We start from the raw sequence: 27,886 nt of genomic DNA on the forward strand, positions 1-27,886 counted from the left end.
AATAAAACATAAATAATAGTAATGCTCATATCATATAAAATCATATTAAAAACAAAATCAGATAATATTCCATATAAAAAATGTGCTACTATAATTACGCATTTAAAACTCAATATCATAATCCACATGTAAATCCCGTAAAAATGCATTTTTCTTTAATTGAAATCAATCCATCTATACCTAAGAGTTTCAATAAGGGTGTTGTCCAAGATACCTCATGTCTGCTTATTGCCGGTTGCAAAAATCTTTAGTTGTTATCCACGACATATCATACACAAATTGACTAAACAACATGGTTCTAGCATTCCGCAACTCTGGGCAAGCCGAGACTATGTACTCTCTGGTCTAAATAGTATTCTTTTCCCGGCACAAAGTACATACTTTATTGATACTATCCTTATTGGAGCAGATATATGCGATTTCTCCCGTTAGGAAAACATTCAGCCTAAACCGGAGAACTTGTGTCTGCCAGAATGGATTTGGGAACCGAATCAAATATTTAGGTAGAGTCCCCAATGGCTTATCCCATAATGTTAAACTGTTAGATAGAGCGTACTTTCTCATCTTGGTGATTGTTTGCATCCAATCCCCTACAAGCAGCATTTTATTGGCTTTTATCGGATTTGATACCAGACTTTCCGAAGTAATATTAAAATCAAACAGTATGGTTTCAGCAAATCTACAAAAACGACCAATGGAATTTGCCTAATTCTTAGCAATAGCCTCTGCATGTAAGTCGGACAGAGGGGAGCCAATAGGAGGAGTCCGTATTTTTCTCTAAAATGATAAAATCTTCCAGTAATACCAGCCTCGAAGAGATACCAGAGCCAATTCAAATCTCACTGCATATATAGGTATGCAGGTCGGCAAGCTAAGTACTTTTTTTTCCAAATTAGTGACTCCATAACTTGCAAATCCATTTCTCTAGTAAGATGATTCACTTCCTGTCTGTATAATAAGGATGGCACCCCTTTGAGATTATAATGCTCAATTAAAGGAATAATGGTGAAACTGCAGTATCGCTTACTAATCCATTTCAACTGGGCAGCACAATCAGTTGCCTTGCTCTTCAACCGAGGAATCAGTGCTTGTTTGTTAGGATGCAGTCAATAATAATCCCTGAGTATGAGATCTCAGTCATTGGTACCACAGTGACATCTTCAAGCACTTAAGTAAATGCACACGGTTTTCTATTATTCCCAGATAACCTGATAATATTACATTTCCTACAGTTTATAATCAGATCATTTTCATGGGCATATGCACCAGTAGCCTTAATCAGACGCTGAAGCCCTTTCTGCGTTCTGTCCAATAGCATATGACAGCCAACTGACGACAAACTCCCCAATTTATGAAAGGGGCAAATGCCACAGGTGCCAAATGTGAATCCAGATCAGATAAATAGAGATTGAATAGGCAGAGAGCCAGCACACAAGCCTGTCGTAGGCCCCGGTAGATAGCCAGGTCCTCTGTCAATGATACATGTCTATTCAATCTAGCCTGCACTGTTAAGTTCTTGTGGATTTGAATAAGGATTGCAAGCAAGTATTAGGGGATTTGGTAACTATTCAGCTTTTCCCAGAAGTGCACCCTATTAATGGGGTCAATGCCTGTGAGAAGTCAATTGCTGCAATATATATAGGAGAGCCCTCCTTGCAGCAAGCTTTCACCTGAAGAAAATGCACTTAATATCCATTTGTCAGGGTGCTCATTCTCTTGCGAAACCCTGTTTGCCTTAAGTTTTTTTAGTTAAAGTGGCCCATTCCTCCAACATTCCTAGGACTAATGTGGGTAATGTTTTACTATCACAGTTTAATAAAGTGATAGGTCGGTAACTGAGTGGATCAGATCTATCGCCTTCTTTGTATATGGGAATAACTACAGCTTTACGCCAGGATTATGGAAATATTTTAGCCTCTACTATGTTCTTAAAAAGCACATGAAAGACATGTGGCCATAATGTCACGTCACCTTTTAGTATTGCATTACTGAGCCCACTGGGCTTGGAGCAGCAGATATAGAGGCTTTCTTAATTAACATCTCTATCTTCAATTTATCAAAGGAGAGCGGCCAGGGACCTTCAACGAGAACTTCACAAGAGATTTGAATCAACAATCTGTATAACTTTGCAATATGCTTTGCCCATGCTTCTTCAGGGACAGGATTAACTTGAAGTTCATCTTGCATTGTCGTTCTGCCATTAATCAGGGACCAGAAATTGCAAGTATTGTTCCTTGTGATTATTCTAAGCATTTCCTTGCCCTCTTTCTGTCTACGCTCATAATAAACGATCAGAGCCATTTTTGTATACTTGCTTGGCTCGCTTAGTCTCCTGTAGATATGAGCACTCAGAGAGTTTGGTTTGATGCCACTGCCTTAATTTATATCTCAGGGCCCTTTTCTTCAGTTGAACACTATTCTGAACCATAGAATTTTACTCATAGGTTTGTAGAAAGTTTGAAAAGTTTGTAGGAGAAAACGTTATATATTTCGCCTCAATCATGGGATCACCGATAACTGCTCTAACTCTACAGTTAAAGCTAAACTTTTTTCAAATTATTTTCATAATTCTGTGCCCCTTGACATGAGCGGTGAGATTGGTTTGATTACCTGGTTTCAAATTGGTGATTCCTATTTCTAATGTTGCTTTCAGAATATTATGATCGCTGATTTTCTCTTCGATCACTGTGAATGCTGAGCAAAGGTCAAAGAGATGATGCTAAAACCAAATAATCAAGGTAAGAGGTTGAGACATTCCCAATCCAAGAAGGCTTGCTTGGAATGTCCCCTTTGATATTACGAATAGCAATTTTTAGGTTCCACACCTTAAATAACTCCCTCCACTTGGTTCCATTAATTTGTGATTTTCCTCTACCCCCACCATTAGACACAGTAGCATTTAAACTAGATGTCAACACAAAATCCGAGTTCTAGTCACCGGCTAAAATGATGTTCTTCTCTGCAGATCAACCATAAGATGTTCACAAACATCTGATACATTATCTAAAAACGCATCTAGCTCGGGAATTGAGGGGTTCCAATAAATATAAAGTAAAAAAGGGGTTACAATCATTATTTGATGTTTATTTCGGCACCATAGACCGTATATCGCGTTTGAAAGGACTTCAGTAGATGTTAGCGCTGTATTTAGAATCATAGTAAGTAATGGCCCTGAGGCGCAACCACACCTACTAGGGAACGCCATCTGCTGCCCTAGAGTGTAACCATCGACGTGTACAGCTGCCCTTAACCACGTCTTTTGTAACATTATGACAGTACATTAAAAAAATTATTGTTTAAAATTGTCATTTTGGATGAAACTATTATGACCCCTCGAGTTACAAACCAGTATATTTAGCTTTCTAAGTTCGGATAAAGGGCTAAAGGCTGATGTCTCACTCCCCATGTTTTCTAAAAACGGTTGAGAGGATCCGTGGAAGTCATTCCCAGTCATAAGCATCTTCATTTTATTTCTGCACCAGAGTATCTATAATTTGGAGAGTCAGTTGGTATTTTTACAAGTAATTTTTAAGAGATCCCCCTTCCTCACAAATTGATCATCCCGATTGGGCTCTGACACTTTGCTTACAGAACTTGCTACAAACGGCACCAAATCGTATCCCATAGCTCTTCAGCATTTTTGCCACTATTTTTGCGAGAATTGTGAGATGTACTGAATCAGTTTGGGCATCAACAATCAATAATACTCTTCTCAATATCTTAGAGAGCAGCTGAAGACATTGAATTTCGTGGCACAGGCACAAGACATTTTGTCTATTTAAAATCATAGCTTCATCTTTTTTAAATACCAATTCCAATAAAAATATGTAAGGTGCACCCTGTTGCAAAATAAATTTATATGAATTTATCAATGGTGATCTCTGACCTGCTATACATATGCATATGAGCATAAACTGCAAGCTCGAAGTCATGCCACGAGGAGGGGGGTGGGGGGGAAGGGAGATTATGGCTAGGTAGCTGCAAAAGGTCAAGGAGGGCTTCACAAGACGGTTCATCAGGCATGTTTAAGGAAGAGCTGGAGGGTGGCCGTAGCGAATGGCTTGGACCGGAATAGGTAACCGCCAAATAAAATGGCCGAAGACTGCTCGAAGATGATTATTTGATCTTCCAACACTGTTTGAGAATCGCCATCCATCAAAGCAGAAGCAGAGGCACCCATTTGGATGCATGTATTAAGGACTATCTGGTCAATCGGCTGATCAACGTTGTTACTGTTTGCTTCGTATTCTTTTGGCCTTTCTTAGTTTGAACAAGAGAGACTGGGAAGTGTCATTTCCAGAAATATGTTTTTACCACTTTGCTTCTTCACAGGCGCTTTCCTACCGCTTTTGCTCATGGTAAACCTTTCTTGTTTGGATTTTGAGATCGCAAATCTAAGGTATTACACGCATCAGAAGCATTAGTAGAGCTTGTAGCTGCTGCATCCTTGGATATATTATGGTTTTTCCACAGAATTAAGAGCAACTACTGGAGCTGCCAACAGAGCTGCCTTTGCAATGGTTGAAGGAATCCTTTTAAGTGCCAAGGACGAGTATACTCGCCCTTTTTACATAGACTTCAATAATAGCCTGGCACTTAAGGGTTGTAATAAAGCTCAATTCCCTCCAACTTTAACTTGAACTTGAACTCACTAAGTTGAGTTGTATGTGCAACCAATTCCAACTAAATGTTGTTTTAACGTTCAGCGAGTGAACCAGGCAACGAGTTAAAGGCAACAGTTGAGGAGGATGTTAATTCGACCTTTCTGCCCCATCTCTCGTTAAGTATGGTGCATGATTTGATTGGTTGGTAAGGATTCCAGTAACGGATCAGGTAGGCCCTTTGGCGAGTTAGAAGATGACTGTTGCTCAGTCAAGAACGAGGGCAGCTCATTAGAGTGACTAGCCTCATTAATGTTGTTAAAGATGTGCAGTTGGATATCTCAGTGACTTTAGAACAATCCTCTAGAACTGCTGACGATTCAACTTACGCAGACTCCGCCGCTAAAATGCTGTCATCAGCAATATAGTTGCTTTCCGCACAAATAGATGACACATCAAGCTGATTGCTCTCAGTCCGCACTCGACTCTACGCCTAAGCGAAGGTCTTGTTTCAGTGCTTGTTGAAGTTGCTGGAAAAAAGTCAACAATCTTACTTTGGCCAACAGCCAAGATTAATCCTGGCCTAGCTTCTGTGTTTCTCTTAGGAGTTATCTGAGCAATTTGGCTAGGTTGAATATTTGTTTTCTTTTTATTTATTTACATTTATAAAGCGCACAAGGGGGCCCTTGAGCAATTGTGGCGCTGTTACATAGTGCTTACTTAGTCACATGAAAGAGGACAGTAGAAAGCTAAAAGATAGTGAAAAGAATACAGAAAAATGGTTTCAATCTTGGTGGTTAATATGTTAGAGTGGAACAAACTGCGGCTCGTGGTGAGTATTTCTGGCAGGGTGTTTAGTTGAAAAGTTTGGTTTTCAGAGCTTTGTGGAAGGCTGGATGGGAGGTTTCATTTCTGAGAGATGTGGGTAGGGCATTCCATTTTTTTGACGCTAAAAAGGGGAAGCTGGATCTTCCAGCTTTGGCTCTTTAGAAGTTGGGGACAGTGAGCTGGTAGGAGTGATAGGATCGCTTCGGTCTACCAGAGGTGGCTCTGACTATTTTGTCAGAGAGATATGGAGGAGCCATGAGTGCTAGGCACTTGTGAGTGATTGCTAGAGTTTTGAACAGTATGCGCTCTTTCACTGAGAGCCAGTGGGCTTCTCTTCTTGCCTGGGAGATGTGGTCTCTTTTTGGAATGCTTAGTGCAGCTCTGAGGGCATTGTTTTGGGTGATTTGTAGTTTGTTGAGTTTTTGGCTGACGTGCTCATAAACCAGACTTTACAGTAATCCAATTTAGCCCCTATGGTGACTCTGGCTATCATGGGGCAGTTTTTGGACGATAGGTAAGGTTCAACAGTATTAATGATTTTAGTGGTGAGTGCTGCCAAGGATGCAATGGCGCTGACTTGGCGGGTCATGGATAGAGAGGAGTCGATGTAAACTCCTACGAGTTTTACTGCTGGTGAGACAGCGATAAGGGTGTTCTCAATGTTGAAGGAGCTGTATTTAGAGTCCAACTTGTTGAGAATTTCCCTGGGCCCAACAAGGAGGATTTGTTTTGTCTCCGTTGAGACACAGTCCATCAGCCGCCATCCAGGCCTGGATGGAAGCATAGGTTTTACACAGTGTGGCTGCGTCCTGTTCGTTGGAGCCAGCGAGTGGGAGAAGGACTTGAGTGTCATCGGCATAGTTTGTGTAGGCTATGCCGCTATTATCCAGGTCATTGAAGAGACAGAGCCGTTAACACAGCTACTGACATGCTTGTGGGCTGAACAACTGGGTCCAGTATTGCCAAATCTGCGAGAGTCCTGCCGCTAGTCACCAGATTGGCACTTGTTGAAAAAAGTCCAGAAGGTGTCATTTTGTCACCAGCCGTCTCTGGCGGGGCCAAAATAATATTCATTTCTTAGAGAAAGACTTCTGGTGACATACCAGCTAAATCCTGCGTGATCACTAATTGTTTATCACTCTGCAAAATCCTCTGTGGGGCTGTCAAAAGGCATTCATCGGGCACTGATTTCCTCCGGAGATTATACATTTTAGTTGGATATTGGAGCAATTAAAAACAGCAAAGCGTCACTCACCCGATAAGAAGTGGGACGCATAGCTCCCCAAGACCCGACAGGATTGTCGACTGCACTTGCCTTTGCACTTTCGTGCACGCTTTCGCGCTGGTGCAGCTTTTTGAGGAAAACTCCAATGACGCTGAGCGAGGCAGTCTCAAGCCAAGTAAGCAGGTTATCGGGTAACGGCGTCCAACCAAAGCAGCCTCCCAACGCTGACTGCACTTGCTGTTGCATTTTCAGGTGCGCTTTCGTTCATGTGCATCTTTTTGAGGAGAGCACCAATGACTCTGAGAGATGTAGTCTCAATCCAAGAATAAAGGTAATTGGGTAAGCAGCCCGGAACAACAGCGTCCAACCCAAGGAGTCTCCCAATGGCGAGTGCACTTGCCTTTGCACTTCATCAAATATATCATGCACCCATTGGGCTGCAAGGGCACAGTTTCTTCCATTTACTGACTGTTCCAAGATACTTCCTGTTCAGATGCCCAGGCTTCTAGGCACAACTGGGAGAGGGACCAGGTTGTTCAAGTGTAGGATACACAGTGGCAGCAGATACACTTTTACTGTCACAGGGTGGCATGAGACCCTATCTGGTGTAATGAGCATAAGGTCAATTCCTGCAGCCCTCTGCTCACACGACAGCATCCATATGATATATGGGCCCTCTTTGGCTGCAGCTGGCAAATGCAAGGCTGAACTCAGACCCTGTGGCCTCCTCGAATACTTCTCTTGACTGAAAGTCACTCACTTCCAGCTCCTTGGCCCTGTTTGAAGTTTGAAGTTTAGTTTATTTGTAAAGCGCACCAGGCCCACGGGCAACCGGGTGCATAATCTTAAATTACAAGGTCTGTGCTATTGTCACTTTAGGAGTGGAGGATTGTGTGGGTCTTCTACCATTCCATCCTGTCTCCACCTTAAACTCTGTGTTGAGATGGGGCCAAATGTGAACCTCTTCATGTGTTTACTTTTGGGTAGAAATGTCAATGGTATCGCTGCTATCATTCTCCATAGTAAGATGTGCTTGCTTGGAAATAATACAAAGAAGGAAAAGAAATATCACCAGGGCTGGCTAAGCATCCTCAGCCTATAATGAAAATAACACAAAAGTCTAGCAACAATTCACTTGACATAAAGAGGCAATGTGAAGAAAAAGGGTAGGAGATGCATGCTAACCCGTACTTAAAACACTTGAACATATTCTTGAACATATTGAAGTATTGTCAAAATAGCTGTCCTTGAAGACTCGTACATTAAGGGAGAAAGTATAACAATGAAAGTGGAGAAGCAAGCTGTACATTTTGGACCCACTCGTCAGAGAGGAGAATGCAACCTAAAGAGGCATTAGTGAAAGCCGCAATTGCAGCTCCCACCCTGAAAACAGGATTAACTCTGATCCTGCCTGGCCTTATGCAAACATTGTTCCAGGTGCATGCACAGTTGCGCAGCCACAACAGAGCCTTCGAGAATATTGCTAAAAAAAGAGGAAAGTTCAAGAACAACAGGAAGAATTTGAGAAGTGAGCATTATAAAGGCCCTCACTTGTGGATTGAGTCGGAGACCAGGCACCCCCACGCTGAAACCATTGGTAGCCAGGCGTGCGACCATCCTCACTGTTGACGCCAGTGGCATGTACTGATCTAGAAATGGTTCAAGGAGCTGAAGTAATAATCGGCATTGCCTCAAGATCATTAAATCAAGCTGAAGAGAGAAGCTTTTGCATGAGCTTGGGCCATTGAACTGTACAGGAGCATTATGAGAAAAGGAAAGACTACTGATCAATGTCTTCTGTTCACAAAATGTACACTTCCAAGTGCTCCCCGGATTGGGTTACTTATTATATGTGTTTGTTACATGCCTATATTGCACGTATTTCATTAGTATCATGATTGATATGAAAAACCTCGAATCGCCCATTAAAATATTTGCATTCATGCCTCAGAACACTGCTAATCTGATTACAAATACTCTTCCATAAGGATACATATTCATACATTCAGACTGGACCTTCATCCAACCAGGCAGGCTCTAGCACGTAGCGGGTTGATTCCAAAGGAAGGCGCATACTGTAGATATTGCAGGGATATCATTGTATTGGAAACATTGCAGCACTTATTGATAATTTGTGAAGCACTCATGATACCTCGAATATTTTATTTTAAGAAACATGCAAACAGAATGGATTCTGTAGATGCTGAGAATTTCTGGTTGAGACTTATGGCCGGCTCGTCCACCTCAGTGGTGGTGGTTGCTTTCTTACATTTGATAAAATTAGGAACTCAGAGTGATGGTATTCTACTGGAAGTTATGAGCCACTTTTAGCGGTATTTAAAGGAAGATCAGTGAAGCATGATATTCCTGAAATGTGTCTTCAGAATATTAAGATCATTTATTCTGATTAGATTTGCTACATCGAATAATTGGCACAATTGATTTCTTTCCTTTTGGAATTTTAGTGGATTTGATACGTTTCCTTTTGTCTTGATTCGTTAACTTCACTTTGTTTTCTCTTTCTCTCTTGTTTTTTATTTCTATTTCCTTCTCTTTCGTTAAGCAAATGGTTGAATGTAATTTAACCATATCCTAATAAACAAATATTCATAAATGTTCCACAATAATCATATACCATGGTTTTTGTTAATAATCATAGACCACAGTTTGTATTTAAGAAGAGACCAACAAGAATCTCAGACTCACAAATCAAATTCTATGAAGTCCATGGAAGATTTGACACATGAATACTTTGACTGTGTGCTGTTTTATGGCACAGCGCTTTAGGCACCAGCTGGTTTCTCGCAGCACCTTGGGCTCACGTCCTTTTGAGGCCCAGCCTATCGGCCGCAGTCAACAGGGTGCAGAAACCAAAACACCTGGGTAGTGCTGTGTGTCTAAATATATTGTCACCCGAAGCAACGAAAAAGGTCCTTTGAATGACTGCCAACTTCTTTTTTCCAAGCTACACTTTCGCCATTTTTGTTTTTTTGCCAATTCTTTCCACTTTTGTTACTTCAAGATGCAGGGTGAGACTCACCATGCCCCCCTTTACATCACATACTCCCCACCCCCATAAATACCATAGCACAACTTATCTGCAGTTTGCGCCACAAACGTGTAACACATTTGGTAAAAAGTGATTATTTGAACGTGTAGGTTGGCAAAAGTGTACTAGAACCGGAAAAAAAATGCTGTGCTTCGGAGGACATTTTTAAACAAGCAATAGCAGCTCAGTACATGGAGCTGAACTTTAACTGCATGTTCAGTGCACATGCGTGCATGCTGGACACAGCAACCTATTTGTGCATGGAATATGCTGTTAAAGTACAGCTCCATGTTTCTGTCCCTAATCGCTTTGACTGCTGGGAATTCTTCAGGAGTATAGAGAAGCCTTCAATCATCTCCAAACTCTTATTTCTCAACTGGAATACAACCTTTGAACTTCTTCATTGCATCACTTAATCTCTTCTATTGTGCTCTCTATCTGTCTTCTTCAGATTCCTAGGCGAATAACCTTCTTATTTCAAAGAGATCAAAGCTCTCTTGTAATCTGCAGAGGCGTTGCTGGGGTGGGGGAGGCTAAGGGGGCTATAGCCCCTGGTCATTTGGTTGTAGCCCCGGATAGAATCTCAGGAGCTACAACCAAAAGGCAAGCTAGCCCCCAGTCCCGACAGTCCCGACATTCGCGTAGGCCCGGGTCTTTTCCAGACCTAGCAACTCCACTGGTAATCTGTGTATAAAAAAGGAAATAATATCTCTGTAAACACACTGATCATGTTTTTCATGTACTTTTTCTTTAATAAATGTGTACATTTTTACTCTTAAAAAAGAGGAAGTAACTGATATATATTATAGACCTCTCTCGGAGCTCTAAACTTCACAGGGCAGCATCCACAGCAAGGGAACCTTCGTGTGAAGACATGCCCGACCAATCGCCTGCCTTCCCTTCCACAAGGCCTTATTTGAACAGAGAAGAAAACGGAAAGGTTCGACCTGTGTGCACTGCGCGTGCACCTCAGAACAGGAAATGCGTTTTCTCTGTCCACTCATTCTGCACCGAACCAAATGCACAGAGGTGTGCATTCATCTCCCCGTGCACTCGTTACTTTACTTTATTACATTTATATTGTGAACCAAAGTACCTGGAGTCTTACGGGCATAACACACAAGAAACAAAACAAACAAAAACATTTAAACCTACGCTACAAATCATAACTATTACTATACAAAAAATGGAATTATATAAACGACAGTATAGGATAGCTCAGTCAGGACCTAGACAGACTATAATGCAAGTAGAAACCTTATACAACAAAGTTCACAATCAGCATCAGCTCAGAAGGCAGATTAATCAGATTGTTATGGTTTGCTAGAAACTCTGGCGTATACCTTCCCCTACCCAGGGCGCACCACTCATAGACTAGCAAATGCACAGTGTAGACCCAACCACTTGCCTATCAGAACAGGGGGGCTCAACACAATAATGTCCACCAAGGCAAGTGGGGAAAAGGACCTGTAGAAAATTGGCAACTCGCATCACACTTGCACAGTCACATTTAGTTACTACCAAGTATTGTAATGTCCAGAATGCACAAATGTGGCATCGAGATTTCAGTCTATGTCTCCCTACAGCAGTGCCTGGAGCATGCCTTGGTATGCTAGCCCATCCCTCATGGTACTGGCACTGGTCGGATGGCAAGAACGAGTGGTCACACCTATTCACTCAGTAGTGATATATAACATTTGTAAAATTCTGAAGAACATTTTGTAAAGTAGGCATGGACCACACGCCTACCAGAGTCAGGGCTCAGCAAAAACAACTAAAGGAATCGCATAAGCTTCCCAAAATACACTCACAACCACACAGACATGTCCGGTCACCACCGATTAATGCCTGCAATGTGCCAAATGGCGTGTAATGGGCAACAAACACTAGAATAATCCTACACACATTGGTTGACATGAACACTATTGTCTAATAGTCAATCACCTAGTTGGATGGCTTTAAGAAATGCTCAGAGAGAGTACACTCATTGCATTGGACTAGATATGTTATTCAGAAAATCTTGAAGTTATGCCAACATTTTGTAAATAAGACCTGTAAACATATATCGACTGTGTTTTATAGCATCTGATCTTCATTTAAATTTTTTTTAACAATGCATTTACACCAGTCAATACTGTAAGTTTATGTTGGTACACTCACATTTTAGACCCTGGAGTAACCTTGCATATTGTTGTCCATCCCCAAGAGGCATTCACTAATGCCGTCATGTCAAAGCAATGGCGCCTCTCCTCTATGCTTCATGCACACGACAGAATCTGCGAACATGCTGCTCCCCACTTGAAATAGCATGGGAATTGAACTGTTATTTATAAACAGGCAATGTTACAAAAAAGCACTTTCTGTGAAGATAATAACAAATACAGATTAACTGCATATCTCCTTGTGGGTTCAAAAACGTTTGCAATCTGGGAAAGAAAACACCATTGCAGGAGAGGACTTATAGGCGCTGCAAAGATTTTTCAATCCTCTCTCCACAAAGCGGAAGGTCACATTCAGAGGGAGCCAGCTAGGGTGCACCCGTTGAAAACGAAAGCAGACAGTGTAGCATTGCCTCCATGGCTCTCTTCTTTGTCCCAGCACTTAATTGCGAGGTAACCTTGCCTCCCGTCAGGAACGCTTTTTCACTTTCTACAATTTTCGTAAAAAGCCCTGCCTCCTCCATGGAGGTTAAAAAATGTTCCTGCCTCTGGCAGGTAACCTGCGGCAGGCCACCATCGTTTGATCCTTTCCTGGCTGTGCCATGAGGGGCTACGTTGCTGAGGGTGGTGTGATGAATCATATGGAGTCATCACTGATCCCCAGCCTGAGATCTCCTCCCATGTGACCAGGGGACGGCAGCCACTACCTGACCCTGGGAATAGTATGTGAGGGATGATCACATGGGAGGAGATAGCTGTCAGGGAGATGTGGTGACCCCATTAGGAGAGACTCAGTATTCTTCTCTTCCATGTTAAGAAGATCACTGGGTCTGAAGAGCACATTAAGATGGCCGCCACCGCGGACAAGGAGCAAAAAGACGTGTGTATCCAGGTCTGAACACTGTGATTGGCCAGCAGTCTCCACAAATGATGAAACGTCATCTAGCCGGATGACGATGCCGGCCTGCCTTCAAGGCCTGCATCTAAGGCCTTTGTCACTCTTCTCTGCATCCTGCATGCACCGCTAGGACCAAATGAGCCGCAGAACCAATCCAGCAAAACCTATGTACTGTGTGCATGAAGGTAAGCCTGCACTACCTGTTGATGTAGCTGGTTCCCTTGACCCTGCCGCCCACCACACTGTTCGATTATATTGTAGTGATGTGATTCTGCCTCTGACCCCAGCCGGTTCCTACCGATCGTCCGCAATGTTATCCAGTAACCCTCTCCCCTTTGCAATGGTTCCTCACCACACTACAGCAGTGGGTCAGACAGTAGTGCATGTCAAGCGTAAAGCAGAGCACTCCATTCAGGGTTTACGGACTCAGTACCAGAGCCCTAATGAGTCGCTGTTGGATGCTTGCACCTTCATGCTTACCGCTCCCACAGCACACTGTACACAGAACCACACCCTGCAGCACGCATTGCATCTTCCCAAGATCGGGTCTACTGCTGCAGTGCCCGTATCATTTACTCCCCGCTCCCCACTCAAACTCACCTCCTCTTGCCCGACTTGCATGCACAACATGCACACGCCCACAATCAGCAACACCATTGCCACTGCCCCTGAAGACCCTCATGGCCAGACCCATCCGAAGCAGCCTTTAGTGCTGCCGACCCTGTTCTCAGTCTGGACTCCACAGCCTGCAGACTTTACTAACCTCACCTTACCATTGCCCACTTCCCTTAATCGCCTTATCACACCTTCCCTGTGCTCCAGTCTGGATTGCACGGTGCATAGGAAGAAAAACACAACCGCCTTTATCACGGATGAACAACCCACCCAGGCATGCTCTGTCCCAGGATTTTTAAACTAAAATCGACCACCAGAGGTCTCAATGAAGCTACACCGACACTCTATCCACAAATTGGCATGTGGGACCCCTGTTTCAGAATTGAGGGCCCCCCCTTTTCCACCATACAGGCCTCCCTTATTCATTCCCTTCGCTTTTACAATCTCACCTTAGACTGTTGCACTTAACACTAGGCTAGTCATGAGGGCATTACAACCAGTGCAATATGAGCCTCTAGACACAATGGTAACAGTTTTAGAGATGTATGTTGGTATTTCACGGTACATTGGATTTAAATGTCATCAAGCTTCTGGTGTTCACCCTCCACCACCACTATAGCTATTATTTAATTTGAACCTAGGATGTGCTGTTAACCTATATGAATTTTTCCTTTCCTCCAGCGAAAAAATATTGACCGATAACTGGGTCACCCCTCCGCTTGTCAACCTTGATCATCCAGTGCTCTTAAAAACATAAAGAAGGACATATTAACGAAAACCTTTGAATATGAATGTTCCTGTATTTAGCACTGTTTGCCTTCCATTATACTAATTCCAAAAAATGTTTTTCGTAAAGAAGGATCACTGCAATTGTTTACACTGTCCAGCAATTGATTGCATGTATGTATATTTTTGTACCTGTTTGTCCACTTGGTTCTGTATTGAATATGTTTTTTTTCTACAATTTACAATGTATGAATACAACAAAAATGTAGAACTTTTTGATTACCCAAAAACCTTCATTTAAAAAAAGCAACGTGTTGGGGTAGATCTGAATTTTAAACACTAGCTAAATAATAAAAAGCTATGTCTACTCAATAATTGTTATTGCTCTTCTACTTTGATTGAAAGCTAGCTAAAAACAGATTTTTCTATAGCAATACAAAGCATGAAAAATAGAAAGCCTTTACAGAGAATGTTTATGTAAAGAGATAAATGCATGTGGCAGGACGCCACCTTTTGTTTCCAAAGTTATTAGCTCATAAGTCCTGCCAAAAAAACCGAGCAGTCCCTTCAGGTACCCAGCATTATATAGCACTAGCTATAATAGGGACCCTAAAAATAATGTCTTTGAGTCATTTGCGTTTAAGACTCCCACCCACGAATACTAAGACTGTAGCTTGTTTAAAATCAAGTTCCTGACCCTGGTCACCACACACTGCATTATAAACAAAATGATGGAACAGACACTAAGCTTCTCAAAAGGCAGAAATTTCAGACATCGTTCAGGGGCCAACCCTTTTCAACTTAAATGGAGCCCAACAGCACATATCCTCAACAGCATCAGGAGACGACCTATTAAAACTGAAAAAGAAACGTTTTCGAACAGAGGTCCATGGACACTTCCTAAGGGAATACTTAAGGGTCAACATGGTTCCCCTTGGCCTGATGATTCACAACGAACCCGTACTGTTCTTGGACGATAAAGAATATATGATTGGTTTTAGTAAGATCTCCACCAAATGTTCCAAAGACTTCATGGTGCTGACTATCACCACTGCCCAGAGGATACATGCTAAAATCAAGGAGGAACTAGCAGCTGAAGAAGATAAATTCCTTAATAATGAAGATCTGCAAAATGCCCTTGACAAAGTTAAGGACATTAACACAGCCTTTGACCAGTTTATGGCATCAACCATAGAAAAGAAACACAAAAAACTGGCAAAAGATATCAAGAACTTTAAAATTGAAAATGTGTACCCCTACTTGGCGGGAGACTATAAAGACAACAAGGAAAAGGAAAGAATAGCCAATCAGACAGGGCACAATAGATACCGACGTAAATGGGTAACATTCTCTGACACCTCAAGTTCGGGGTCTTCAGATGATCAGTCACAAAAACAAGGAAGACAACAATACCGAGGGCAATTTCAACCCCCACCATCCCAGGTTCCTTTATTAGGGAGAGGGGGCCCCAGAGGACGTTACTGTGGCATGCCACCGCCCATGCCTATGCCCCCTTACAATTACCAGCAGTGGAGGCAACCATACAGGAGACGACGCAACCAATGGAGGTATTAAAAGACATTTCCTTCTTCAACCTATCAGGCATTGAACTGACCAAAGCTGAAACATCGGTCTTGGCGAAAGGTCTCTGCTACGTACCCTCTAACACTACTAATTGGTTTCAATTGGACCAAGAACTATCTAACTTCTTCAGAACCATAAGCCGTAAATCGTACTTTAAAGAAAGAGAACCACCAGAACAAGAAGAAGATTCAGGCCTACGGGTTCCATCCAACTTCAACCCAAGAGAAAATGAGATGCCAGCATCCATAGTATCCTTTGAAAAATACATAAGGAAAGAAATGACAAAGCTACAAGAAACAACCCAAAAACCAAGGCTTAACATGTCCTCAGAGGAACACAAAGCCCTTAAAAATCTCTCAACAAACAAATAGTAATTAAAATGGCCGACAAAGGCGGGGGGATTGAAGTACAAAATCTGAACCAATACAGCGGCATGGTCAGTTGCCTTCTAGATGAGACAACCAACTATAGGAAGTTGAAAAAGGACCCCACTGCTGAGATAAAAGCCAAAATTCAGGAGCTAACCAAGTTTGCCTTTGACCGCGACTGGATCATTGAAAAGGAAGAGATCTTTCTAACCACCTCAGAAGACAGAACACTGGCATTCTATGCCCTTCCCAAAGTACATAAGAACAAACTCCACCTGCCTGGGAGACCCATAGTACCCGGTTGTGGATCGATATTGGAGCCCATCTGCACATTTGTGGACCACTTCCTAAAACCTTTAAGCCAGCAGACACCAACCTACCTGAGGGACACCATGGCTACCATTGCTATATTCAAAAATCAACCATTCTCTCCATCTGAAGAACTACTAGTCACAATGGATATTACGAGCCTGTACACAAGTATTCCTCAAAATTCAGCAATAGAATGTATTTGCCACCATCTCACCCATCATATGACGCAGAAAATAGTCCCCATTAACTTCATTGTGGAGCTCCCTGAATTGGCATTGACAAATAACTTCTTTTCCTTTGATGAAGTATTCTACTTGCAAATCAGCGGTACCGCAATGGGGGCAGTTTTCGCCCCCTGCATGGCTGTCATCTTTTTGCCTGAGTACGAGCAGCAACACATCCTGAATACCAACAATCCCTTTAGAGACCAGATCTCCAGTTGGTTTTGGTATATAGATGATATACTCCTCATCTGGCAAGACAATGAGGCCACTTTGGCTAATTTTCTAGACTGGGTTAACGAACAAACTCTTGAAATCAAATTTACTCTGTGTGAAAGCAATCAGGAAATTAATTTCCTAGATCTTGTAATTGGTGTGAGGGAGAACAAACTAACATGCTCACTGTATAAAAAAGAAATGGACAGGAATACGCTCCTACACTACAGGAGCAACCATCCAAAAAACCTAATGGATAACTTACCCTTTTGACAGTTCCTGTGGCTTAGAAGGAATTTTGCAGAACTAGACCAATTCAAGAAGCATGCCAACGAACTCCAAATTAAACTACAAACCAGAGGCTACCCAAGGAAATTGGTCAGAAAATACAAAAAAGAGAGCCCAGTACACTCCACGAGAGTCCTTACTTACACCTAGAACACAGAAATGGAAAAAGAACAACTAATGACTCGTGCGACCACTTTAGACCTACTACTACAAAACTGAACTCACTGATCAAAAAAATCTGGCCCCTTGTACAGCTAAGTCTATCGGATGAACCAATACCAAGAATGGTACTTAAACGGGGCAAACATTTAAAAGATTGCTAACTCATGCCAGAATAAATAAAAAATCACAAAGGACCGAATTGTTAGTGGGCCACCATCCGTGTGGGACCTGCAATGTATGCAGACTGACCATGAAAACAACCTCTTTCATGATTTAAGATAAATAATGGAAAATCAAACACTTTTCAAACTGCAAAACCACAAATGTGGTCTATATAATTGAATGCCCATGCAGGCTTAGATATGTAGGCCAAACGAAAAGACAGGTTAATAAACGGATAGGGCAGCATAGATCGCGGATCCGATGCAGAACACATTCAGCCCCCCTGGTCTCACACTATCTTGAACACCAGCATAGTGCAGACGATATGCATTGGTGGGTTGCAGACACAGTTTCGAACACCACGAACGCTACCAATGCATTAAACCATAAAAAATCCTGGTGGATTTTTAAACTAAAATCGACCACCAGAGGTCTCAATGAAGCTACACTGACACTCTATCCACAAATTGGCATGTGTGACCCCTGTTTCAGAGATTGAGCCCCCCCCCCTTTTCCACCATACAGGCCCCCCTGATTCATTCCCTTCGCTTTTACAATCTCACCCTAATCTGTTCCACTTAACACTAGGCTAGTCATGAGGGCATTACAACCAGTGCAATATGAGCCTCTAGACACAATGGTAACAGTTTTAGAGATGTATGTTGGTATTTCACGGTACATTGGATTTAAATGTCATCAAGCTTCTGGTGTTCTTCCTCCACCACCACTATATCTATTGTTTAATTTGAACCTAGGATGTGCTGTTCACCTACATGAATTTTCCCTTTCCTCCAGTGAAAAAATATTGACCGATGACTAGGTCACCCCTCCGCTTGTCAACATTGATCATCCAGTGCTCTTAAAAACATAAAGAAGGACATATTAATGAACACCTTTGAATATGAATGTTCCTGTATTTAGCACTGTTTTGCCTTCCATTATACTGATTGCAAACAAACCTTTTTGTAAAGAAGGCTCACTGCAATTGTTTACACTGTCCAGCAATTGATTGCATGTATGTATATTTTTGTACTTGTTTGTCCACTTGGTTCTGTATTGAGTATGTTTTTTTCTACAATTTACAAAATATGAATACAACACAAATGCAGAACTTTTTGAATACCCAGAAAACCTTCATTTAAAAAAAACAAGGTGCTGGGGTAGATCTGCATTTTAAACAGTAGCTAAATAATAAAACGCTATGTGTACTCAATAATTGTTTTGCTCCTTTACTTTGATTGAAAGCTAGCTAAAAACAGATTTTTTTGTAGCAATACAAAGCATGAAAAATAGAAAGCCTTTACAGAGAATGGTTATGCAAAGAGATAAAAGCACGTGGCAGGACAGCACCTTTTCTTTCCAAAATCCCCACCACACTAGAGCAGTTGGTGAGACAGTAGCACCTGTCAAGCGTAAACCAGAGCACTCCATTCAGGGTTTACAGACTCATACCCAGAGCCCTAATGAGTCGCGTTGGATGCCTGCACCTTCATGCTCACTGCTCCCAGAGTACACTGTACACAGAACCACACCCTGCAGCACGCATTGCATCTTCCCAAGATCAGGTCTGCTGCTGCGGTGTCCGTATTATTTACTGCCCGCTCCCCACTCAACCTCACTTCCTCTTGCCCGACTTGCATGCACAACATGCACACGTCCACAATCAGCAACACCATTGCCACTGCCCCTGAAGCCCCTCACGGCCAGACCCATCCCATGCAGCCTTTAGTGCCGCCGACCCTGTTCTCAGTCTGGACTCTGCAGCCTTTACTAACCTCACCCTACCTTTGCCCACTTCCCTTAATCGCCTGCTCACACCTCCCCTGTGCTCCAGTCTGGATTGCATGGTGCATAGGAAGAAAAGCACAACCGCCTTTATCACGGGTGAACAACCCACCCAGGCATGCTCTGTCCCAGCCAGGCAGCCCTGACGCACTCTCTCTGAGCCACTAGATCACAGCATGCTTACAGCCATTGACCCACCCCGGCAGCCCAGATCTGAATGCTCACAGCGTGCCCCTATGAGCACCACAAGCCTTTTGGCCCAGAAGCCTGAATCTGTTCCTCTCCCTGCCACACCCCCACTGAGCCCTGCTCATAGGAACAGCAGGCTCTGCTCTAGAACCTGCCTCTCACTCATGTCACGCCCACAATCAAGTCAGGTAAGGAACAGGCGACTTGGTGAACACTCCTACCCTGCCATGTTCCAGAGATCCAACCATAACCTTTGTTACTCTAAAGCCCATTCTTCATAGAACACCCCACTGCCAGGACACAGAGCACAGACTACCAAGCTTCCAAAGCATATCCACACTCAGCCATTTGGGCAGTCTAAAATCCTAGACCCCATAGTGGGAAACCTTACTAGGCCTCAGAAGGTCACTCCACTGGCTCCCGCGATCCCAAGCCTGAACACATCGCCCATGCCTAACAAGCTGGACTCACCCACCACACCTCAAAGGGGGCTCTGATCATTGCCAGATCTATCCCTGCAAATTCCCTTATCATAAATAACCTAATCAATACCCACAACCTAGATTTCCTTGCTGTCTCAGAAACATGGCTGCATGCAGCCTCTGGCCCAGCACTATCCTTTGCCATCCCATCTGGCTATGACATCTACAGAACTGACAGACCATCTGCTAGAGGTGGCGGGATAGCATTGATTGCCCAGGAATCCATCCCTATCAGACACACCAAAGTACCTATGGCAGGAAACTGCGACCTACTCTCAGCTAAGTTTGTCCTCTCAAACACTGGCTCTGTGACCATCTTTGTATATCTGTCGCCCTCCTGGCCCCATCCTGATCTTTGAAGAGGATCTCATGCATGTCATTGGTGACAATATCAAGTCTACTTCTAGAACAATTCCCTTAGGGGACCTGAACCCTGGCCTCAATGACCCATCTGACTTGGATGCATCTACCTTAGCCAATTCACTCAGTGCCCTTGTCTTCCGAAACTGTGTCTATAACCCCACCCACATCAAGGTATGCACACTTGACTGGGTAGCTGACCTCAATTGCCAGGCAGCCATCCATGCTAAAACACCTACCCTTGGTCTGACCACTCCATAGTTTCCTTCACCATTTTGACCCTGGAGCACACCACACATCCCCCTCCTTCCCTGCCTCCAACCTGTGCACGTTGCTCTCACAAACTCACAAAGGACACTATCGGTCCTCTAATGCAAGCCCTCCAACCCCAACACCTGCACTCCAATCACCACTCTTTACTCGCTTACTTATACATAAGTACTCTCACCATAGCAGTAGATGCAGTTGCATCACTAATTCCTAGAAAATCCAAAACCGACAAATGCGCCAACTCTTGGTTCACGCCTGAACTCACTGAGCTTCATAAAACCAGATGCCTGGCTGAAGCCAACTGGAAGAAAACACCCACAGACACCCTGAAACCCAAATTCACTGCAGCAGCAAAATGCTATAGACAAGCGATCATAATGGCTACGACTACCACCTACAATCGGAGAATTGCCCGTGCAAACTCTAATACAAGACACATTTTCCCAATCCTGAGGGAATTAGAAACCCCAGCTACCCCTCCATCCATCAACCTCATCAAAGACGAGGCTTGGTGCTCTAAAGTCCAAAAAGCCATGCTGGATAAGATCAACATCTTCCACAAAAAGATCCTCTACAAGCTATCCATGCTCAAATCTCCCTCTGTACCTATGCCCACCCACTGTCCACTGAATACACATGAGACCAACCAATGCCCTATGTATCATTTTAGCACCTTCTCTGAGATTGAAGTTGCCTCTATTCTAAAGTGCCCGAAATCCTCCAAGTGCAAAGGTAACATCTGGCAAGCATCCATCATTAAGGACTGCGCAGATGAACTGATCATCCTCATCATGCCTCATTCTCCTCTGACCAAGTTCCACCTAACCTCAAAGAAGCATGGGTACTCCCTCTGAACAAAAACCCCTCAGTTTATCCTGAAGTCCCTAAAGCTATCAGCACATCACCACTGTCCCTATCCTTTTACAAATACAGGCTAGAGCCGCATAGATACAGATCCAACAATTCCTGGAAACCCACCACATCCTGGGTGTCCAACAATCCAACTTTTGGCCTGACCATGGCACGGAATCTGCCTTGCTTGACCTCAAAAACTAGCTTGACGAGATCAGAGATCAGGGAAACCTGCCCTCCTCCTGCTCATTGATCTCTGAGCTGCTTTCGACCTGGTCGATCACCAGATCCTCTGCCAACACCTCACTGCTGCAGCACGCTTCTTACCAGACGCCACCACATGGGTGGCCTCTTTCCTCGAGGGCAGGTCCATGAGAGTGTTCACCGGGAACCACAGTGACCCACCTGCCCCTATCCCCTGTGAAGGCTCCAAGGATCTTGTGTGTCCCCAGCCTTCTACAACATAGTCACCAGACCCCTCTTCGATCTACTTGACTCCATTGGCATATCCTACACAAACTATGCCAATGACAAACAAATCCTCCAACCTTTGTCTGGCAACTACTTAGAAGACACCCGCTCACTAAACAATGTCTATGCTACAATACAGGCCTTGATGGCCATTCACTGGGGCTCAATTTCTCAAGGCGCACACATATCTCGGTCACCAGGAAAAATGCCCACTGGCTTCCGATCAGAGAGCGTATTATCTTCAAGACACTATCCATCACACACCGATGTCTGTTCAACTCTGCTCACTCCTACTTGACCCAGAAAATGGTCAGAGATCACTCTAACATACCCTGTAGAGCAGCCTAAAGCAACAAATTATTGCAACCGAAATACAAACGAGCTAATGCTGATGGCGCCAGTTTTCCAACCTTTGCAGCAAAACAGTGGAACTTGTCCCGCTATCCTGAGAGTGGAGACATCTTACTGGGTCTTCAGGAGATCACTAAATACTTGGCTATTTGCATAACAGCACATGGTAGGATGGATAAACATTGCCCTTATCTCTTATCCCTGTGATCGCCTTTTGTATGTGTAACTGGTTCTGTAACAGCGCCTAGATGAACCCGGGCTTGGTGTGCTTTAGAAATGAAAAAAGTGAAATAAAATAAATCCTATAATTTCTAAATTCCTGATGGTATGTTGTCATTATACAAATCCCTCCAGTTATAAAAGCCTAGAAACCCATCTTGCCAAACATTCTAGGCAGGATAACATTCACGCCTCATATGCACAGACACATACAACAACTCCTGTCTCTGATCATTTGTGCTAACTAAAAATCCCAAACAAAATAGCATCAAAACTCCTATAGGTCTTATGGGCTCCAACTCCCATGAAACTTCCAGTACTGCGACGACGAAGAGGAAGCAGAAGAAACACTAAACTGAATACGCAGTCTAGTTGTGCTGAAGATGCTCAACTGGGCGGGACATTTAAAAATGGTTTCCACTTTTAAAGAGTAAAGAGAAGGCAGTCCTCACCGAAGTGGTGCTGGTCCACGGAGGAAGCCGCAGGCAATGGCAGAGGACTCTTTGGGCACAGGGCAGTCATACGCTCTTTCAGGTTCATGAGGCGTATTAATTCTAAACTGAAGGAGTTAACTGGTTGACTCCTGAAGATATTCTCCCTTTCTAGGCTATTTCTTGAGCCAGGACTTACACCCTAGGATCTCCCCTTAGTTCTCAAAGCTTTTTAATCATCTACCTTTGAACCTCTGGAAGACATCCAAAGGAAATATCAGACGCTAAAAACGGTCTTTATGGTGGTCATCACCTTAGCAGGACACCAGAGGGAGGTGTGTGTGTTTTCCTGTGAGGCCCCATATTTAGTGATTAGTCCAGAGTCATTGTTCCTCAGGTGTCAGCCCTCCTTCCTTCTCAAAGTGGTCTTGAAATTTCATAGGACGCAAGAAAATATTTTGCCTTCCTTTTTTCAATCCTTCCTCACTGGAAGAAGAGCTATGGGGCAATCTAACTGTCGGAAGATCTGGCCTACTTGGAGAAGAGCAAACATCTCTGTTAATCCAACAGCTTGTTTGTCACTTTTGGCAGAACCTCACTTGGGGAAAAAAGCCATGTTTCCCATGATCAGTCGCTGGTTGCGAGATACTGTTTCTCTTGCTTATGTGTCCATGGGCTGACCGCCCCCTTCAGTGGTACAGGGAAGGTCCATCGGGGGCATGACAGCTTCTTCAGTGGAAGCTAGGGCAGTTTCCATTCAGGACATTTGCATGGCTGCTACCTCGGCAGACCAGAAGACATTTATCAGGCACTATTGTTTTAATCTACATCGGCAGGAGGCCGTGGATTTTGCAACTGAAGTACCGAGTGCAGTACTCCCGTAATGTTTCACCTATGGACACTGGGATTGTTGTTTATGGCTCTTGAATAAAATTGATGGTGTTTGATGTGCATATCACCTTTTTTGTCTGGTACTTCCTGTTCTAGGCCCATTCATTACCTGAAGTTGGTATACTTAACAAGTAAGCATTTGACGGGACAGAGGGAAATAGAGGTAATGCTCGAATTACTTACTGGTAATCTTCATTACTCCTACTCTTTCTCTTCCCAGGACTTAAACCCTGCCTCTTTCTGCCAATTGTTCAGAAAAAAAAGAAAAAATGTGCCTACTAAGGCCGTTGGTAATAAAGGGATTATGTGGGTGACAGGAATTGATATGCTCCGAAGGAAGGAGCCGGGATAGGATGAAAATAATAGAAAGTGAAAAGGATTCCTGAAGGGAGGTAAGGGGGCCAGGAAGAGTAGGACTAGGATTAAGGAAGATTATCAGTAAGTAATCTGAGGATACACCCACCTCTCCTGCACGATCTGTATGTGCTCTTCCCACAGTGCCCCAACATAACATGGCAACCGACATGTGCTGAGGGAGCCACATTGCAAAGGGGACAGTAAACTGGCAGAAGTCCATTTTCAATGTCTACGCCACAACCTGCGCTGTGATGTCACTGCACCCTTTCACGCACTATAAGATGCAATTTCGAAAGCAAGTATGCAACCTCAGGAAGATACCGCCAGTGCACGCATTGCTGGGGGCACACACACTATCAATAGATTCCTGTCAGTCTTCAATAGGAGAATACCACAGCCAGATGCTCCGGAGAGGGGCAGTGGAGTGGTGGGAGGAAGGGGCTATGGTATTGGGAAAAAAGCAGCAGGCTCCACCCAACTTTCCCTGGGCTGAACCACAGTCTCACCTCACAAACAAGATGTCCCGGGCAACGATGACCTGGGAAGCCGGCCACAGCTATCCGGTAGCAAGCCATCATTTTCTCAGTAGGTGGATCCACAGGCCCTTCAGCATCAGGAGCAACGATTCACCTGAATGTAGGGCCGCTCTCCTTCTCCGAGCCTAGGGTAACTACCAGAATATCAGCAAATGCAACATAGAACATCAAGGCCAAAAGGTCGTCTTAATTTCTCTCCTTCTCTTATGCATAACAGAGTTCCACTCAGCTGTGTCAGTGTCTCACCACTGTGTAGCTTCTGTTGGCAATTCTTCTGTGCTTCTCTTGTAACAGTGGTGGACTGGTTTAGTCGGGAAGAGTGGTGGGTGTCCTTGGATATCCCACCATAATATGTCATGGCCTCTACCTGGTAGTTCTGTGAATGAGGATATTGGAGTCTTGCGTGTAGATACAGGTAGGTTTATTCACTTTCAATTACAGGCTACTTCAGGATAAGATCCACGTCGGATCACCACCCATGAGACACATGCACCAGCTGCCTTATGTAGAACACTCAACCCAGTTTCACTCCATACATGCCACATAACATCATAGGCCAGCACATGCCACAATCATCCATCATCACTCATGCGAGACGCGGTACGTCATGAACATTTGCATGGACCATTGACAGAGGTTTTTCTGGATCATCACAAAGTCTTGCAGAGGACATGAGAATGCATACGTGAACACCTGACCTTCCCACTGACTGTCGTTGGAAAACCCTTGAACTCTAAACTGTGAATACTAGACCAATGGCCTCATTACACAGACGGCGGTAAGGGTTAACGGTCACCGTTAATGGTACCGGTGACCATTAACCCTTACCGCCTTACTACGAGGTCCCTTTGCGGGTTGGAGACTTTAACGCCTGCTTTTTGCAGGCGTTAAAAACCAACCCGCAAAGGGACCAGGGAGCTAATTACGGTACCGCAATTTGCGCTGCCATAATTAGCACCTTCCCCATTCCCATCATGCCCTATGGGGCAAAAATGGGAATGGGGAAGGGCAATGGGGGAAGGGGGAATTACCGCCCCACCAACCTTGGAATAGGGCGGTAATTCCCCTTTCCTCCAAGGCGGTGCCGGTATTTTACCGGCATGGACCAAGGTGCTATTAGCACCTTGGTCCACCGCCGTCCGTGTAATGAGGGCCCAAGTCTCATCATTGTGGAATTATCCACAACTGAACCTATACTGCCTTAACAATCCTTAATCTGCATCTTTATTGGACCCTTGTTAAAGATTTATATTTGCCTAGTGTGGTCAGGTAAAGCTATTCGCAACTGTTGTAGTCTGCTGCGCGTGGCTTCCTGGCTGAAGCATACAGGGCCTGCACAGTTAGTGTGATGTCAGTGTGAAATGTTGCTTTTAGATGATTGTGAATGAGATGAGTGACTGTTCTGTTGGGGACACGTGGATGCTGGCTGTGTGTGGATGGGCTAGTGGTTTATCTCCCAGTGGACCTATCTGGGGCACCTACCTTCATGTTACTGGTGTACCAGCAGACAAAGAAGCCTACCTTTACCTTGGCTTCTGGATCCTGTTTCCTCTGTGACTACTGGAATCTGGTTATTTCACTGGCGATGAAGCTAGTTTTCATCTGTGGTGAGGAATAGTGGTGAAGTTCTGTGAGAGGGGAGCAGTGAAGATTTGAAAAAACATTGCTCCCCCCAAAGACACATCCTCACCCACAGAGCTGCTGGCAGGAGCCGCTGGTAGGAACTTTGCTTGCTAGGCCTACTGAAAGGAGGATTGCTGGGAGCATTGGAACTGGAGCTTCCCTCCTGGTTGGTGGTTGGTGAAGGGCACTCCCTATAAGGCTGTTTGCCTGGGAGGGGAATTTTGGGTTTGGTCTCTCTCTGGACCAGTGGTAAATACAAGTCAGCTGGTAATAAGGTAAGAAGGTACCCACTAGCAGCAGTGGCACACGAAGTGGAGCAGCAAATTAGTTATCCCTTAGGAATTATTGGTGTCTAGAGGATCACATTCATGCCCCAGCTACATCCATTCATGCCCCAGCTACATCCGGGGTGTTGCGTGGAGCCCGGGAAGGTGGCTGTGTCAGGTGTGCCGTCAGCGCAAAGCTCTTCACTCCCTAATGGCCAAAGGTACAGTGGGGACATCATGCGTAACGGCGGTGGGCTGCGTAATTCAGGGTGCTGTGTGCGGTTCCGAATGCACGCCTACACACATACATAATGATGGTGTCTCGGTGGCTCTGTGATCTGAGCATCACCGGCGCATCTGGTAATGGGTGTTGTTGTGATGGAGCAGAGGCACCACCTCAGCCCTTCAATGCCAGTATCGTGGATCCCATTTGGAGCATGGGTCCGTCTCCTAACTTGCATGAGTGGTGCCCAGGAAACAGTGTGGAAACAGACACGAGGGGTCCAAGATGCTGCAAACAGCATTTGTAGCTGGACTGGGGAGGGGGCCGCCCCTCGCTTGTAGAGAAGTGCAAAGCTCTAGAGTTTGGGGTTTTGGAGCTTTCTTATCACCTTTTTGGGTAACATGTGTTCAACGTGTGGAAGGGGGAAGCGTTCTACCTGGCAAGGGAATGACCAGGCGGGTTCTCTTTGGGCGTGGGTGGTGTATTAGGGCATGGGAGGCATAGTACAGATATTTGGTTCTGCCATCACAGTCATGGGGAAACGTAGTTTGTGTGTTTCAGTACACATCACCAACTTTGTGTGGAGGTTTGACTGTTCCATTTGTTTTTGGGATGCCAGCACACCTTATTATACACCTGTTGACTGCACTTAATTATTGCACTTGCCGCTTGTTGGCCGCACTACATCTTGCTGTTTTGATCACGCGTTCAGCACTTCCCACTCCTCCCCTGCCTCTTGCTCTTTCCCCTTTCCCTCGCCCCTGCACTTGTGCGTTCTCAATGTCACTGGGCCTAGTAAGATCGTTGTTTTGTCCTCCCTTGCCTCGTCGTGCCATGAAACACTTGTGTATGGGCGCGATATAAATAACATATCATATCATATTATATCATACCTGGAGTGTGATGTATGCTGCATGGTTCTGTTTTAGGATGCTGCTGTATGCCACATGGATCACCTTTATTGGTGTGCAGCATGGCTCTGTTTTAGTTGTGGTTGCAGTGGAGTCCTGCAAGTCCAGTCATTGTTGCAGTGGTGTGCTACAAAGTTCAGTGGACTGGGACTAGGTGGCCTAGATAGGTGTACATTTTTTACTTGGAGTGACAGGTGTGATTTAGGCATTTCATCTGGTTATTTGCACCACACTTCCTTTGTGCAGCAGTTCCCT

This window comes from Ambystoma mexicanum, chromosome 10, assembly GCF_040938575.1.
Source record: "Ambystoma mexicanum isolate Mex_15411 chromosome 10, UKY_AmexF1_1, whole genome shotgun sequence".
NCBI classification, from domain to species: domain Eukaryota; kingdom Metazoa; phylum Chordata; class Amphibia; order Caudata; family Ambystomatidae; genus Ambystoma; species Ambystoma mexicanum.